Raw genomic sequence first — 17,473 nt, 5'->3', positions numbered from 1 at the left:
TTGACAAAGAAGGGGGGGGGGCATGGTGGCTCACATAACAGAGGAGGAGGGGGTACTCCCCTTCAAAACCATGTTTCATTGACCGCTTGATCTTAACTGTAGTGAACCCTGGAACAGGAAGGATGCTGTGATCAGCTTTGATAGGAGTGAGATCTTGGAAGGGATTTCTGGGCTAACTATCAACAAAGCACCGACCCAGAGGGGATCCCCTCTGATCTATTAAAGTCAGACCTCTTGTTCTGGGCCCCAATTTTAGAGTCTCTATTTAATGCTGTGGCTCAGTCCTGGGCTTCTTCCACTATAGTACCTGTTTTTAAAAAGGGCAATAAAAATAGCACTCACTGCTATAGACCCATTTCACTTTTCGACTCAGTGGTCAAAGTGGTGGGTAGGGTCCTTTTACAAAGATTAACCACACGGGCAGATGAGAATAGGATTATGTAGGACGCCCAGTACGGCTTTCGGCGGGGGCATTCAACTATTGTCCAGTGTCTCAATCTGTACATGATATTAAGTAAATACACTTTTGCGCGTTCCCGATCCATCCACCTTGCCTTCATGGATCTGTCATCTGCTTTTGACTGTGTCAACAGGGCACAGCTGTGGCAGTTCATGGAGCCAATGGGGGTGGAAGACAGCATTGTTAACTTTCTTGAAGACCTGCACTCATCGAATAAAGCCAATGTCAGGTTCTCACAGGATTTGCGTGTCACTAAGGATATTGAGATTAAGAAAGGCGTCCGGCAAGGCTGTATTCTGGCGCTGTTTTTATTTAATTTTTACATTAATGAATTAGAAAGAGTGCTGCTGGCACCCGGAGCTGATTTCCCTTATGTAGGACTGCGAGGCATTCCTGTGTTGTTTTACGCAGATGACGCCATCCTAATTTCCAGAACTGAATTGGGTTTACAAACCCTTTTGACTACTTTCCTGGGATTTATGACAGATCAGGACCTGACTATTAATAATTTGAAGTCCTATGTCATGAAAGTAGGGAAACACACGAAAATAAGTTTTCAGTTTAGATCCAGTAATGATAAAATACCTTGCACAAGTGTTTTTTCTTATCTTGGGGTCTTATTTGACGATCAACTAAAATGGGACCCCTTGATTCAGAGGAAAAAAGGGAATCTGGCCAAGGTTAATACCGCAATTTTTAATTTTGCCTCTAAATTGGGGAAGAAACCGACAGGAGCCATGTTACAAGTTTACCAAGCTAAAAGTTTAGCCATAGCCACTTATGGTAGCGAGATCTGGGGGCATTCAGTTACAGAACCCCTCCAGGTCGAGGAAAATGGTTTTTAAAAAAGATTATTGTGTGTCCCATAAGGAACCTCTAACATGGTTGTACACGAGGAACTGGGGATTTCATACCTGAGTGACACTCTTGCTCTGCGCCCTCCGACCTTTTGGTTAAAGTTCTGGCTAAATGAAGATGAAATCCTTACCAAAGTGATTTTAAAAGAGTGTCTGCCCTTAGATAAAATAGCTCGTATCGTCTGGCTTAACTATATTAAAAGAGGGTTTGAACAGATTGGGTGGGCTGTTTTATTCTCCAAGCCAGATACCATTGAAAAAAAGGATGTGTAATTAACTAAGACAGCCTTTCTGAATCTAAGGCGATTAGACCGGGAGGCAGAAGAGGCGCGAAAAACGAGTGTCTGGACATACCTCCCTCTAAAAATAAAACCTCTGCCAGAGCAGTATCTTATGGGTTCATATACGACACATGAGGAATATCTTTTGACAAGGTTCCGGATGAATCTTTTCCATTTCTTGTTGGCAAGGCCCAAGGGAGCTTCAAGAGGCCAAGTGCTAGCTTCCTGTGGCTGCGACGGAAAGTCTCCACAGGACTTGCTGCACTTCATGTTTTTTGTAGCCTGTATGCAGTCCCCAGGAGGCATTTTTTAGTTCCTATTTTAAAGAAATTGAATTTTAACCAAGTCAGACCAGCACTCATGTATCTTCAATTGTTGTCGAATTACTGTATCTCTTTTTATTGTAGAGTTTTTAAAAGCATCTTTGAGATCTAGGTGCTTTATGGATATATAGCCCATTTACTAAGATATGTTTACAGTTGTTATACTTTGTTGAAATGGAGCTAGTTTCTCTTTTTATTATGTCAATTATTAATTGTTTTTATGTATGTATTTGTGTCACTTTTATGGTTTTGTAAATACAAACTGAATAAACTTTATTGACAGATTGCCGCATATACTATGTGAAAATGGAAGCAGGGAACTCTATGTAGTTCCCTAGTTTAGTTGGAGAACATCTCCTATATTTTGAGCACACTACACCACCATGCTGAATCAGCTCACCTCAAAGATCTCTTTCTCTAGCAGAGTTATTAACCCTAGCTGGTGTTGTAGGGTGATATCACTGATTCTTAGTCTAACATAGTTTTTAATATTGCATTTTATGGGGTGAAAAAAGTTAAAGGAAAGACCCAAAGACATATTTTTTTAAACACAACCAACATATCTCTGAGTCTTTCTTTTAAGGAATTTCAACCCACAAAATACAAACATAAGAACAGCCACAATAAGGCCTTACAGTCCAGCTGAAGAGCACCAAGCTCCAGCTTTTAGTAGTTAAATACAATATGATACGTTCTACTTAGGCCTATGATTTAATGATTCAGGAGACTTGATGTTTTTTTTTATTTTGCTGGGGGCTGCTACACTCATTGCAGTCCCCCACAAAATAAAAATATATTGGTGGTGCCACTGCCCTTTGTGAGGAAACCAACAATGTAAAAGAAAATGTAAATTGCCCTTGCATGGCATTATGGGACTCTCCTTCAACGAGCAGTAATTAATAAATTAGCAGCTCCTATTGAAGATGAAAAAGATACGCCACCTTGCAGAAAGGAACGTGATGTGTGGAAGAACTTTCCTATAACTTCTGTGAAAAAGAAGGTATCAGCAAAATATGTCAAGTGAACAATTTGTGGCAAGCAGTGACCCAGAGGCACTGCAAAGAAAAATTTACATGGGACAAGTTCTATGTGGAAGTACCTAAAACAATTAATGAGAGGGTGTATAACCAGATGATTTGAGAGAAAGAATGCATATGAGGACAAAAAAACTCTACAGCAATCCTGGGAGAGCCCTCTTCAGTTGCAGTCCTAACAATACCAGCTGCCTGTGAGGAACTAACTGACATGGTTACTCACTGCAAAAAAAGCAATATTACTGTCACTGTAAAAATATCTTCTGTGTGTGCATTCTTGGGCCTCCTTCCTTTGAATAAGTTATTGGCCAAATGGTACGTTATTTCCAACATATGTAGTTTTTGTAATAATTCGGTCCAAGATACGGTACATGTTTTGTTTGTTTGCCCTGCCCTAATGGCTTATCGTCGTACGTGGGTGAGACCAGTATGCATACAATTGGGCATCTTATCGGCAAGGTCTTTCATTGATGCTATCTTTTGTCCCCCAATGAAATTTTTTGTAATAGAATTTTTAAATTTTTTAAATGCTTTTTAGAATTGTATTGATTGATTTATATGAAAATTTGTCACACTATGTATATAGTAAGTCGGCCTTATGTTGTTTTAACTTCATACTGTTTTATTGTCATTTTGTTTTATGTGGATCTCTATGGAGTTCCAAATCATATATTCAATAAATAAATAAAAAAAAATAAAAAAATACTAACACACCCGGGCACTCACTGATGCAGAAACTGACACACCCAATGACTTTTCAATGAACACAATAACATACCCAGGCATACAGTGGTGCAGGCACTGACACAGACAGTCAAACATTAATGCATCCAATAACACACCCAGACATACACTGAAGCATACACTGGTGCACCAAGGAGCATAGTATTACAGACAATGACACACCCAGGCATAGAGCAATTCAGACACTGACACAGCCAGACAAGCATTAATGCATACAACAACGTACCAATTCATACATTAATGCATACACTGACACAGCCAGGGACATACCTATGCAGACACTGACAAACCCAGGCATACAGCAATGCTTACACTGACACACCCAGCCTAACAGTAATGCACCCAAAAATTCACTCAGGCTCACACTGAGGCATATGCTAACATATCGAGGCACATCTGATGCCTATGCTAACCCACCCACCCAGGCACTCACTAATGCATACACTACCACATACACTAACATAGCTAGGCATACACTCATGCACACACTGATACTCCCACTGGCACACCAATAGAGCCCCTGACACAGAGGTAGCATCTATGTGTAGATGGTGGTTCTAACAAGTACAGTTTTTTTCTTAAACTGTTTCTTTAACGGTGTTTTAGTTTTTTTTAAGCAAAGAAGGCAGTGAAAACAGTAAGGATGGGTAAATACAAAGAAGCAACTAGCTTCACTCTTCAACAAACATTTTGTAGTCTTTGAATGCAAAAAACCAATAACAGCGATGATTCTTCACTGTAGACAGAAACGGCGCAGACCATGGGGCATGTTCCAAGAGGCATAAGGTTGTAGTTGTCTAAATAGATATGAATTAACAACTTGAGTGACCCCCTTCTTTACAATAATAGAGTTACGATCCCTCTCGAAGCTTAACTTCCATTTCGCCTGTTTTAATGTAGTTTTTAGCTGTTGCACAGAAAGGTCAAAAAGGATTGATTCCTCCAAATCTAAGAATGTAATAGCCTTCCTGAAGTTCTTTATGAGTAACGAATACTCTTTTAGAGGTCCCATTAGCTCTTTTTTGATGAGAGATCTTAGTGTGGCCGGATTTCCCTTGATAAAACACGCAACCCAGCGAATCACTCCTGCCAAGCCCTGTACCCAACTACTTCCTAAACCAAATTCTAGTCGGAGGGATGGTACAGTGCAGTTGTTATTGATTGATGTTAAATTTCTCAAAAGGGAGCCCTCAATGGTGTCCAAAAAACCCCATTCACCTAAATCAATGAGTTCTATACCGTAAAGTAAGGTTGCAGGGATTTTTGCCCGGACGCCTCTAAGAGGTGCACGAAATGTCTCTTACCGGTTGCTTTATATAAGGCTCTTAGACCATTTCCCTGCGACTTTGCTTTGCGGGAACTATTATCTATATGGAGTTTATTACTTAGATTGCTACTAACTATTTTGCCTAAAAATACATATGATTGTACACTTTCCAATTTTTGACCTCCCAGCTCCCAGCTAATGTGACCCAATTTCAGTTTTTTTATCCCCTCCATACACATTACCTTGCTCTTAGAAATATTTATTTTCAGATAGTGTGCTTCGGAGAATAAGTGTAGGGCATGCAGACGATTATTAAGGCCTTTCAGAGTAAGGTCTAGGACTAGTATGTCATCTGCATACATCAAACAGGAAATATGTGTGTCTCCCAGGCTCGGAGCAATTCCTTCACAGAGAGATATAGTGCGGGGAAGGTCATTGACATAAAGAGAAAACAAGAGGGGAGCCAATAGACAGCCCTGTTTGAGACCATTGGCAGATGGGATGGGTTGGGATAGGCCCCTTTCTCCCCCCAGCAGTACTCTGCACCAAGTATTGTCATGTAAGTCCTGTACCAAGTCTAGAAGCCCAGGTGGCATACCTAGAGCTGATAGTTTCTTCCACAGCAATGGACGATCGACCTTATCAAAGGCTGTGGAAAAATCTATAAAAGCCACATATACTCTCCCTTTTCTGGCTCTAATATATTTATCAGTTATTACCTGGAGGGCTGTTAAATTATCCATAGTACCGTGGTTCTTCCTAAAACCAGTCTGTTCGAGAGGAAGTATATTTGATCGATCCACCCAATCATTTATTTGCTTCAACAAACATCTTGTAAAAACCTTGCCGATTGCATCCAACAATGCAATCTGGCGATAGTTTTGGGGGGACAAGCGATCACCTTTCTTAAATAGTGGAACCAGGATACTTCCCTTCCAGGATGGTAAAACCTTACCTCTCAATTGACAAATATTGAACACGGGACAGAGTAATTTACTCCATTTGGCCCTACTTTGCTTTAATATGGAAATAGGGAATTCATCGGGACCCATTGCCCCAGAGCGCCGCATTTCTCTAATGGCTAGGTCTATATCTTTTTCAGAAAATAATACCAAGGGCAGACTAGCCTCCTTTGGGCATGCTTGAAAGGCCACAGAACTGTTACTAGCATAGAGGGTAGAAACAAAGTCCACCCATATTTGTTCCTCAATTGGGATGGGGAGTGGTCTTGTTCTCAATCCACACCCCTCACCTATAAGGGACCAAAACTGTCTCATTTCACCGTGAAAGGAGGCTTCTCTTATTTTTATCCAAATGGTATCCTCTTTTTCTTTACGAATTGAGGTCAATAACCTTCTCCTTTTCCTTTTTAACAGTGATATTGTTCGTGCTACATCAACAGACTTAACTAAATATTGAGCCCTTACTAATTTGTTAATTTCTATATTAAGCAATCTCAGGGGGCTTAGGGGTATTCTAACAAGCTTGTTCTTATTAGAGTTTTTAGCCCTCGCTATTACTGCCTTCATGAACAAAGAGAAATTTTCAATTTCCAAGCCATACCAAGAAGGGAGATCGTTTATTGCAACATCAAGCATTTCCTCCAAATTGCGTTGTGCTCTTGCGTTCCAGTGGCACCTTCCTGATTTAACGCCAAAGTTTACCCACTCACTATTGAGAGACCACTGGTCACATTTAGGAGGATTTACATTCACAGAGATAAGAAGTATTTTGTGGTCGCTGAGAGACGTTTCAATAATGCTGAGATCCTTCAATAGCTCAAAAGAGTGAGTCCCCACTATTACGTAATCCAAAATCGATTCACCCTGGTAGGATTTATGCGTAAAATTTGCAGGGGAATCCGAGGGAAGTCTCCCATTCGCAATAATTCCATCCATATCTACCAGCTCTTTTAAAAGTAACTTCCCTCGTTTATTTGTTTTAATATTTTCGGGGAATGATGCCGGAGGGATATGGAGGGATTCTTCTTTGAATTTATCACGAAATAAGTTCATACTTAAATTGGAGATTTTACAATTTAAATCCCCTACTAGAATTATAGCAATCGTGGGGTCTTTCTCCCTGATACTCTGAAGATATAAAAAAAACTTTTTCAAAGTTACATTAAAGCCAGCTTCCGGTGGAACATAGGCATTAATCAAAGCTAGGGGTTGAAGAAATCCAGTATTGCCACGACTGAATAGTGTTACTGCTTGGAAGAGATTGCAGGGGTCCAAATAGTGGGCGTAATTCCATTTTAATTGGTTAGATAAGAGACAAGCTATCCCCCCACTGGCGTGTCCTTTTTTATTAATGGTAGCGCTGCCTTCCAATACAAAATAATCTTTCCCCACCTGAATTTTATCCGGGCACCATGTCTCCTGGAGGCATATTATATTTGCCTCTAGAGACAGGAGAAATTGCATTTTGTCCGGACTATTTTTTAAGCCAGCCGCATTCCAAGATATTATTGACATCTTGTCGCTAAAAATGCGAATTAGACGTTTGGTTGTTTGGGGGTTTTCTTGCAAGAACTCCAGGTAGCCAGTTCCATCGATGACTTTTATCTCCGGAATCAAGTTGCCGAGATAGTAGAGGCGGATTAACGTAGGACACTAAATGGAGGTCCTTAGACTTGCATATTTTTAAATCCGCAAGATCACCGGCCTGTTTTGTGCTACCAGTTGCTGCTTGCAACATTGAAAAAGGGGGCCTTGAAGGGATTAAAGGTTTAGAAACTCTATCTTGCCCAGTGTACCCTACCAAGGGGATTACGTTGATCCCTCTACTCTGGAGATCTTCAGATCGTTGCAAAATTAAATTTGCTAGTAGTTTAGACTGGAATTTCACCCTGGTTATCATCCCTATCTTGGTCTTTGATATTAATACCCTGTCTAAATCAGCTGATTGTATAAGTGTCAAGTTAGCCGATTCTTGGAAGTATTTGAGTAAAATAGATCTATTCAGGGTGCATTCAGCATCAAAAAGGGGGGAAAATTCTAACCACAGGGTGTCAATACTTTTCTCTTTAGGTTCTTTTAGTGAAGTGCCTCGAGTGACTACTCCAGCGAAGGATGTTGCCAGCGGATTGAGGGTTGGATTTACATGTCCAGAAGGGTTGTGCTCATGTTCCAAAGGTATCGAGCTAATAGTTCCAACTACCTCCCTGTTAAAATCAACAGAATGACAGAAGTGATTTGTGGCTTTTGTTATAGGGGGAAAAGGGAAGGGAGTAACTACTGGTACAGCCGGGGGCGGGAGAATAATGCTTTCCATTGCATTCTTATTTTCAGATTTATTTTCATTTTCAGCGACCGCCTGGGGTGTTTGAAGTACCTCTTTATTCATGGAGGTGTTTGGATGTTTTCCAAAAAGGACTTTCCTCCGCCTATTTTTTTCTCTCCGTCTTATTAATTTCCTCTTATTCCTCCCATTCTTTTTTGGTTTCTCTAGGTTCCCTTTGTTACTATTCTCCTCTGAAATAACTGCCTCCCTATCTCCCTCTCCTTGTTGCCTTTTGAAAATCGGAAAGAGTTCATTTCCGGTTTTTGGGGAGGACTCCCCTGGGATCTTTATTTCAGAATCAGTATCTATTGAACAATTTAACGAAGGAGCTCTCGAAATAGGAGTTGGAAGAATAGAGCTTGAATTAGCTTCCTCCTTTACTATTTTTGACTCATCTTGAGCTATAGGAGTCAGATCCTTTGGAACTACGTCATCTTGTGCTATAGGAATCTGATCCTTAGGGACTACGACATGGTAAATATCCTTCTCATGTCGATTGCCCAACAAGACTTTCAAGATTTGGGTCACTGTTTCTAGTACACAGTCGGAGCCCCCCACAAATTTTTCTAGTAATAATAAAATAGACGACAATAGATGTTCTAATGAGGAAAGAGAGTCTGAAATAGGTTTGTCCATCCCATGAGGTTGAAATGTGTTTATCCCAGTTAGATTTAAGTTGGGGCTCATTGTTGTGTTTGAGTATGAGGCCTTAGAGGGGGTACTACTGTAAAGATGGAGGCCTGCATGGTTGGATGTTGCCGGTGTTTTTAGGTCAATCTGAACCTTATCTAGATCGGTATCTATGTATCTTCGACAGAGTTCCTTATCTAAGATCATGGGAGATAGGCCATTATTAAGTGAACCTCTCAATGGTGAGGCATTCAGTGAGGGGTGGTTGTGGTTGACTTGTGGAATTTTCATGTTTTGCAAAATGTCGTGTTCTATCTCTTTCCTTGTTTTTATAATAACTTCTGGGACTAGATCAATGTTTTTTCCCTTGTGGAGAAAAGAGGAGGCGAGAAACTATTCTCTAGGGGTGCAAGTTCTACTCTTGCTGCGACTAAACATTTGTCCTCTTTTTCCTTTTTGTTTATAGACACCATCCCCTTTGTATTAGATAACATATCTGAGTGATTTGCCTCAAGAGCCTTAATATCCTCAGATAAAGTATCCGCCATTAAGGCTTTATTCTTACCCCTTTCCCAGAGGTTAAAAAGCTGACAAGTGCCTTTCAAATGGGCTACATGGTTAGTCTTATTTCGAAGGGGGTTGGATTTGGTTTTTGAGCATGACCTCCCTACTAATATTCTTCCAGATCTTAATTTTTTGGTCATCTTCTCACTCAATGAAGGTAATGGGAGATAACTAAGGATATCTACTTTTTTACATACAAGAAGACAGAACTGCCCTTTTAAACATACAGTCAAAATAAAAACGGGAGGAGAGAGAGAACAATCAAACTTTATCAACGCAACACATTTAAGGAACACAATCCCCCTTATTCTTTGTTCATAGAGGACGTAGGGAGAGTAGAAGACGTCCCCTTCCTAGCCCGTAGACTCCCGAGTCGAGAGCGACCCTAATTCCCCTATAGAAGCTTTGTTAGGAGACACAACTATATTACGACCTCCTCAGAGCGGCTGCCCCCTTTCCAAGGACCTGGGCGATTCCGCGGCGGCTCATAAACCACCACCAGCTGACCCCCGTCTGGATACCGGGAATGGGGAGGGACAAGAAGGCTATGTACGATTAATCTGTAAATACTGTGTATCCCGCTGGGGAGGAAGATGTGAGGGTACTGGCCTGTCCTGGCCTTCTCGTGCCTCTGAGGGCCTCAGAGGGCTCGCCCTTTGCCCGGGCTTCGCCCCGTGCTCCGACCCGCGCGCGTACCTCGTGCGCGTGCCTGGGGCGCATATTAGTAGGGCGGGGTCGGGAAGAGGACCAGCTGCGGCTCATCAACTGCCGCCGTGGATGCTGGTCCTCGCAGTCCCAAGTTCGTGCTACTTCTTTTCTCCTGGGTGAGGTTTCACCAATGTCTCCCTCTGAGAATGGCGCCCGCGGAGCGTGGGCCGAGAGAGGTGGGAGGGTTCGCGGTAGCACAGAGGATGTAGACGAATGATGCCTGTGAGTTGATAAATCAGCAGCCTGCCCGTAGCCGTCTCCAGATCACGTGCATAAACGGAGGAATGAAATCCCACTCCGCTTTTAAACACAAGATTAGCAGGCACGGGAAGAGGACCAGCTGCGGCTCATCAACTGCCGCCGTGGATGCTGGTCCTCGCAGTCCCAAGTTCGTGCTACTTCTTTTCTCCTGGGTGAGGTTTCACCAAAGTCTACCTCTGCGAACGGCGCCCGCGGAGCGGGGGCCGTGAGAGGTGGGAGGGTTCGCGGTAGACAGAGGATGTAGACAAATGATGCCTGTCAGTTGATAAATCAGCAGTCTGCCCGTAGCCGTCTCCAGATCACGTGCATAGTACGTGTTAGTACATGCATTACTGTTTAGCTGGGTTTTTTAGTGTCTGCATTGCTGATGGCCTGAGCTTCTCAGTGTTTGCTTTTGTATGCCCATGGATGTCTCAGTATATGCCTGCATGTATTATTGCATTCATTAATGTTTGGCTGGCTGTATCTGCATTGCTGTATGGTCAGTGTCTTAAGTGTCTGTTTTTATTCAATGTATTTATGTTATCCTGCCTGTCTTAATTTTCTCATTGTTGTATGCCTGGGCGAGTCAGTGTCTGCATTGGTATGTCCTGGAGTGTATCAGTGTATATATATAGTTCACTCTATGCCTGAGTGTGTTGTTGGATGCATTAGTGTTTGGCTGGATATGTCACTGCCTGTATTGTTGTGTAGTTGGGTGTGTCAGTGTCTGTAACAATGTGTGTCTAGGTATGTCGGTGGCTGTATCAGTGTGAGCCTGCGTGTGTGAGTACCTCTATCTGTGTGCAGCTGGGTTGTGGGCTGCTGTACTGATTTGTGCCTAGGCATGTTAGTAATCTGTCCTTGGGTGTACATCCTCAAAATGTAAAGTTATGGAACAATACTGCAAGAACTAATTAGTAAAGTACATTAACGCAATATATGGTGCCCAAGTGGCTTAAGGGACTTTTTCAACATAAAATAACATCCAAATTCACCTTCCTGAAGGATGCCTGAGGGGCCTTATTCTTGACCAACTCTAACATCAAAGAGCTTCCTGTTCCCTTAAGCCCCACTATGATGGTTTATAAATTTCCTAGAGGATCGGCTTCCCCTCGAACAGTAGAGGGGTTTGTGACCTGCAATGGGTCTAAAACCATTAATGATGTCCAGGAGTCCTCAGACACAAATTGTCTCTCAATGGAAAGGACGAGGAGCCAGTATCTGGAGTTAATTCAAGCATTAAATCTATCTCTCTGTACCTGGAACAGCAAGAGCTGATAGAAGAAAAAGTTATAAAAACAGAATCACCTGTCAGCGAGAGGCACTCTACAACAAATATATGATGTTACAACACTAACAATTACAACACATGTTTTTCCAATGCAGTTTTTACATCGCAACTACCATTACATCGCATGATTTTACAACGCATGCAATTACAACACATTTTTCAAAACTACCATTACAACGCATTCCATTACAATGCATATCATTACGATGTATACCATTACAATGCATAATACCTTTAAGGCAACAGTAGGGTAAGTGTTGGATAGTGTAGGGGTAAAAATTACTATTCCCATGTACCCCAAAACCAATACCCACCCAAAAACTAAAAAATCTCCATTACTTAATGTACAATGCATTGTAATGGCATCCGTTGTAATGGTATGCATTGTAATGGCATGCGTTGTAATAGCATGTGTTGTAATGGCATGCAATGTGAAGGCAGTTGCGTAGTAACAGCTGAGTTGTAAAGGTAGAGCGTTGTAATTACTGCGTTGCAAAGGATGTTTCCCCTCTACAACACTCTCTTTGCTGGGAGGGTGAGGTGGGTAGAGGAGCTCCATTTAATAAATCAATTCAAGGAGGAAGAAAAGAAGTGTCAAATATTGGTGACTGCAACATGCAATAGTGGAGGAATGAAAACCCTCAATAACAGACTAATTTTACTGGGCTGTCTTGTAGTCGTGACACCTTCTAAAGGGACGTGCCAGCAGGGTCACAACTCGCCTCAGGAAAAATCTGAAGATCTCGCTGGTCCAAACTATGAAGACTCACAAGATGCTGAGAATAATGTCTCATAACGTTACTCAAAGGAGTGGGAAAGGATGCTTGCTTCCTATGGAAATGAGGCCCCGACAATCTCGAGCCCCTATCCAAAAGGAAGCCAGTACCCACAAGAGGAACTTTGGTCATCAAAGTTAAGAATCCTGCAGAGTTCAGTAGAGGTGTTAAACTATCAGGCAAACAAAATGGATATACAAATCAGCCTCCTGAACACTATTACAATGTATGTTGCAGACATCAATGAGAGAATTGCAAACATAAATAACTTGATAAAGAGAGCACAGGCAGATACAAAGGGATTATGGCAGGGATATGGCTGTTGCCCTGTCCTAGGTAAACTGTCAACACTCCCAGAGATGATGTCAAATCTGTTCATCGACCTAAAGGATATGATTAAAGACAGGCTCCAAATGAGAACAAGGCATTGGTCTGCAGCAATAAAGCACCTCTCTTCTAACCGCCTCTCTTCCATTGGATAATTTAGTAAATTACTACATGACCCACATGCTGCACCACCTCCCCTGACTCATACACCTTCCGCCTTAAACACACACAAAAAATATAAGCAACATGCCACACCTCACAACTTTGCTTCCCCGTGTCTACTTCACAACAATGTTACACCACAAAAGCAATAGAGCACTCCAACTCACTCTCAAACACCATCTCCAACACATACACATGCAGACACATCAAAATGCCTTCTTAGCATGCGGGATGAGGAACTCGACACAGAACAGCTACACAATTGCTATCCTAATACAGCTAATACCAGCACTAAAAACACACCTGCTACAAACCCACACAATACTGATCACTCTCCTACCAAACAAAGTCCCACTATCACCAAAGGTCACTCACTAACCTGTCTACTAATAAATGCTTGATCCCTCTCTAAAAACAAGCATCACATCTACGACCTTCTCACCGATGCAAAACCAGACATACTATTCAGAAATAAATCGTGGTTGGTAGAAGATAGGGCTCCAGTCCTGCATGAAGCCATTCCTCTAGGCTATCAAATATTCACTCAAAATCGCATAGCCAAAAAAGGAGGTGGTCTAGCTGTTGTATTCAGGTAAACAATACATATCACTAAAATCGACAACATCTCCATAAAGAATTGTGAGGCTCTTCTAACAAGATGCAATTCTACGCCGTCTTCCTCCTGTAACTTCCTGCTCCTTTACAGACCTCCACCTAGCAAGGCAACATTCCCAGATGCACTTCTAGACACAGTTTCAAACCTGATAACAATACACTCCAACCTATGCGTTCTGGTGATCTTAACATTTGGTTTGATAAACCTAATATGACCCATCCAAAAACTACAATCACCGCCCTAGACGCATTGAACCTGCATCAGATTGTCCACAATCCAACACACACCGCTGGACATATCCTAGATGTCATTTTTGCTAATACTGAACTAGTTACCTTTCAAACTATAACTCCAGTCACATGGTCAGACCACCACTTGCTTGCCTTCCAACATAAAACAACGCTAAGCGACTCACCTAAAACTACCTTGCATCCATCCACCTATCAGCCGTGGAACAAACTCAATTTGGAACACTTTGAAACACGAGGCAGCCTGGGCAATGAAACTACAGGACCCAGATGCAGACTTTGATAAGGCCCTAGCTCTGGATAGGCAGGTACTTAGGTCCTCTAACCTGAAGGCCCAACATTTTATGACTATGTTCAACCTTTACTATACTCCCGATAAGCTACATGAATGGGGGATAAGAGAAGACAGTAAATGTCCCAGATGTCAGCAGGACTCGGCCGATTTGGTTCATATGTTCTCTCTCTGTGAAAAACTAACTATAATTAAAATGGAGATAGAGAAATTCCTGGAGGGGCTGCTAGGCTCTAACATCAGCCTATCCCCAACAGTTATGATACTCGGGATCGATAGTAAACTAGGGCTGAGTGGAAGGAGAGAGGCAGAGGCTTTAATTTTCTTAGCAGCAGCCATTTTAAGAATCCGGATCTCAGCTGCTTGGAAGGATCCCTCTCCCCCCACTTTCTCGATGTGGATGGCCAGATTTCTCACCATACATAACATAGAATCTTCTCTGTATTCTTATAAAGGTAAAAAATTGCGGGATTTTGGCCTTGAAATGTGGGCACCTGTGAAGGCATGGAGGGAGGGTCGGTCTATCAATGGTGCTTTTATGTAATTTATTACTGCTCAGTTTGTATGTTGCCAAATCTTTTTAAACAGCGGTATATATATATGTAAATAGGTATTATTCAATCTTTTTTTTTTAACCTTTTTATATGGATTAATTATTTTATATACCTTTATAAAGTTAGGCAACAACAAATTTGAATTTAAAGGCTGTATCTATGTATTAACGGGATGTTTTGATATATGAATTTTGTAAATTTTTATAGATGTATCATAATTGTATATCTGTTTTGCTGTGTTTTTATATAGTGTCAATTCTCAATAAAAAAAAAAGAAACACAACTAACATCTAGTACAAATCTGGAATCATAGATTCTGTTCAAATTCTATATGAGTGGCTACAGAAAGCTTTTGACATCCTAATACCACTCAAAACCACACAACAGAACAAAAGAAAAAAAGCGCCTTGGAGAAACATAGAAATAAAAAACATAAAACAACAAATTAGAAAGCTGCAACGTACCTGGCTAAAAACATACCCCAAACAAGACAAACTTCACATACAGAAAATTAACAGATTATACAAGTCTGCTATCAAAAAAGCTAAGAAAAGGTACTATTCAGACAGAATTCAAAACACTAAATGTACAAATAAAGAATTATATAAAATACTCAATGAATTTCGCAAACCAAATTGCCTAGAAGGAACTCATCCTGTTACTCAAGATTTCACAGACAAAGTGGCAAATCATTACACGGACAAATCAGACACGTTGAAATCGTACTTAAAACAAAAACAAAGCACCAGCACTAACCCTTGTACAAAACAACAATCCAAGAATGCTCTAATCAAGCCTAACTGTTCTCCGTTCACATCTCACACAATGAATTTATGGACCTGGTCAAAGCAATTTGGCCTGCCGGCAGCCGTTCTGACCCCTGTCCACCACAAACTTTCAAGACAATTCTTTTAACAACCTCTGCTGCCACTCCAGTAAGAAGAATCATCTACGATTCCTTAACTACTGGAATATTTCCAGAAGAACTCAAAAAGTCATACATACGCCCTTTAATGAAGAAAACAAGCTTGGACCCGCTGAACCCTGACAACTACAGACCCATTACAAATGGACCGTTCCTGGGCAAACTGATAGAAAGAGCAGCGTTCGCCCAGATGTCACAATTCATTGAAGAGAATCACATACTTTCAGACTTCCAAACGGGATTCCGTCCGGGAAGAGGCACTGAATTTGCCCTCCTTGCCATCTGGGATGACCTAAGGAATACAGTTGACCGCAACGGGGTTGCTGCGCTACTCCTCTTGGACCTCTCAGCTGCCTTTGACAAGGTTGACCATGACACTCTGAAACAAAGACTCTATTAAGCTGGCACAGAGGGAACTGCTCTAGACTGGATCGGTTCCTACCTTCGAAACAGAACTAATGTCATCAATACCCCACCTTTCTCGTCCAAACCGCACTCCACAAAAGCAGGGGTCCCTCAAGGTTCTATCATCTCGCCCTTGCTTTTCAACATCTACATGAAGTCATTACCAGTACTGATCAATACATTTCACCTTACATGCTATAACTATGCAGATGACACGCAAATACTCCTTCAACTGGAATGCCCCAAAGACATTGCAAAATCACCAATTTTCAGCTGTCTCAGAGCTGTGGATCAGTAGATGACCTGGAGCCATCTCAAATTGAATGCTTCAAAAACAGAAATACTCACGTGTGGCAATTGGAAACATTACAACCCACTTGCCGCATGGCCTGATGAACTGGGATCACTGCCTAAAGTATCGGGAAGTAAAAAACCTCGGAATGACCATGGACTCCAAGCTGTCAATGAATGCCCAAGTGGATAAACTAGCAAGATCAAGCTTTGCTACTATAAAAACGCTGCAACAAATTTTCCCTCATTTGGGATTTCCACACAAGGTCCAAGCTACCATCTCCCTTGTTCTGTCCAAACTTGATTAAGCCAATAGTCTCTAGCACGGATCACCTTTAACCCCTTCCATGCTCATGACGAGCTCAGCTCGTCATGAGGCACAGTTGAGCTGTGCTTATGACAAGCTGAGCTCGTCATAAATAGAGAGATTCAAGGAATGTCAGCGCAGGAAGGGAAAACCACTAGCAGCCAAGGTGTTAATGACCATGAAAAGACTACAATGGATTCAAAACTCGGCGGCCAGACTACTCTTGCATATCAAACTGTGAGACCACATCTCCCCTGCCTTGAAAGCCCTGCATTGGTTACCGGTTGCCAGAAGATCCACGTTCAAGCTGATTTGTATCACTCACAATGCAATACATGGAATGGGACCACTCTTCATCAGGAATAAAATCACCAAACACATTCAACAAAGGAATCTCCGCTCTAATGGAGCATCTCACCTCAAAATCCTACCATACAAGAAAAAAAACATGGGTGGCACATTCTTCTCTGTTCAAGCAGCCAAACTATGGAACTCTTTACCCCCAACATAAGGTCCACCGACAACCACCTTATCTTCACAAAACTACTCAAGATTTGGCTCTTCCCCACATAAGCACCATACGCAAACAGAAATTTACAGCATATCCCTCTGTATACAAGCATTTTTTTCACTATAGATATGTATCTATCTTTGTGTATTACTTTGTATAAACATGTAAAATAATTATGCTGTTGAGAGAAAAAAAAGAATAATAAATAAATAAAAATTATCTTTGGTCTACATGTACATACTTCCATTGTGCATCTATGTAACTTCCATGTACTTGGATCTGTGTGTCTGTTACTTTTCTCCCAAAAAAGCATATCCAATGCACTACCCTATTTCTCATCCTGTGCCTCTATCAATATCTTTAATCTACATA

Source organism: Lissotriton vulgaris, chromosome 1_1 (assembly GCF_964263255.1).
Source record: "Lissotriton vulgaris chromosome 1_1, aLisVul1.2, whole genome shotgun sequence".
Lineage (NCBI taxonomy): Eukaryota > Metazoa > Chordata > Amphibia > Caudata > Salamandridae > Lissotriton > Lissotriton vulgaris.
The sequence above is the reverse complement of the archived record's forward strand: the minus strand, read 5'-3'. Positions refer to the sequence as shown.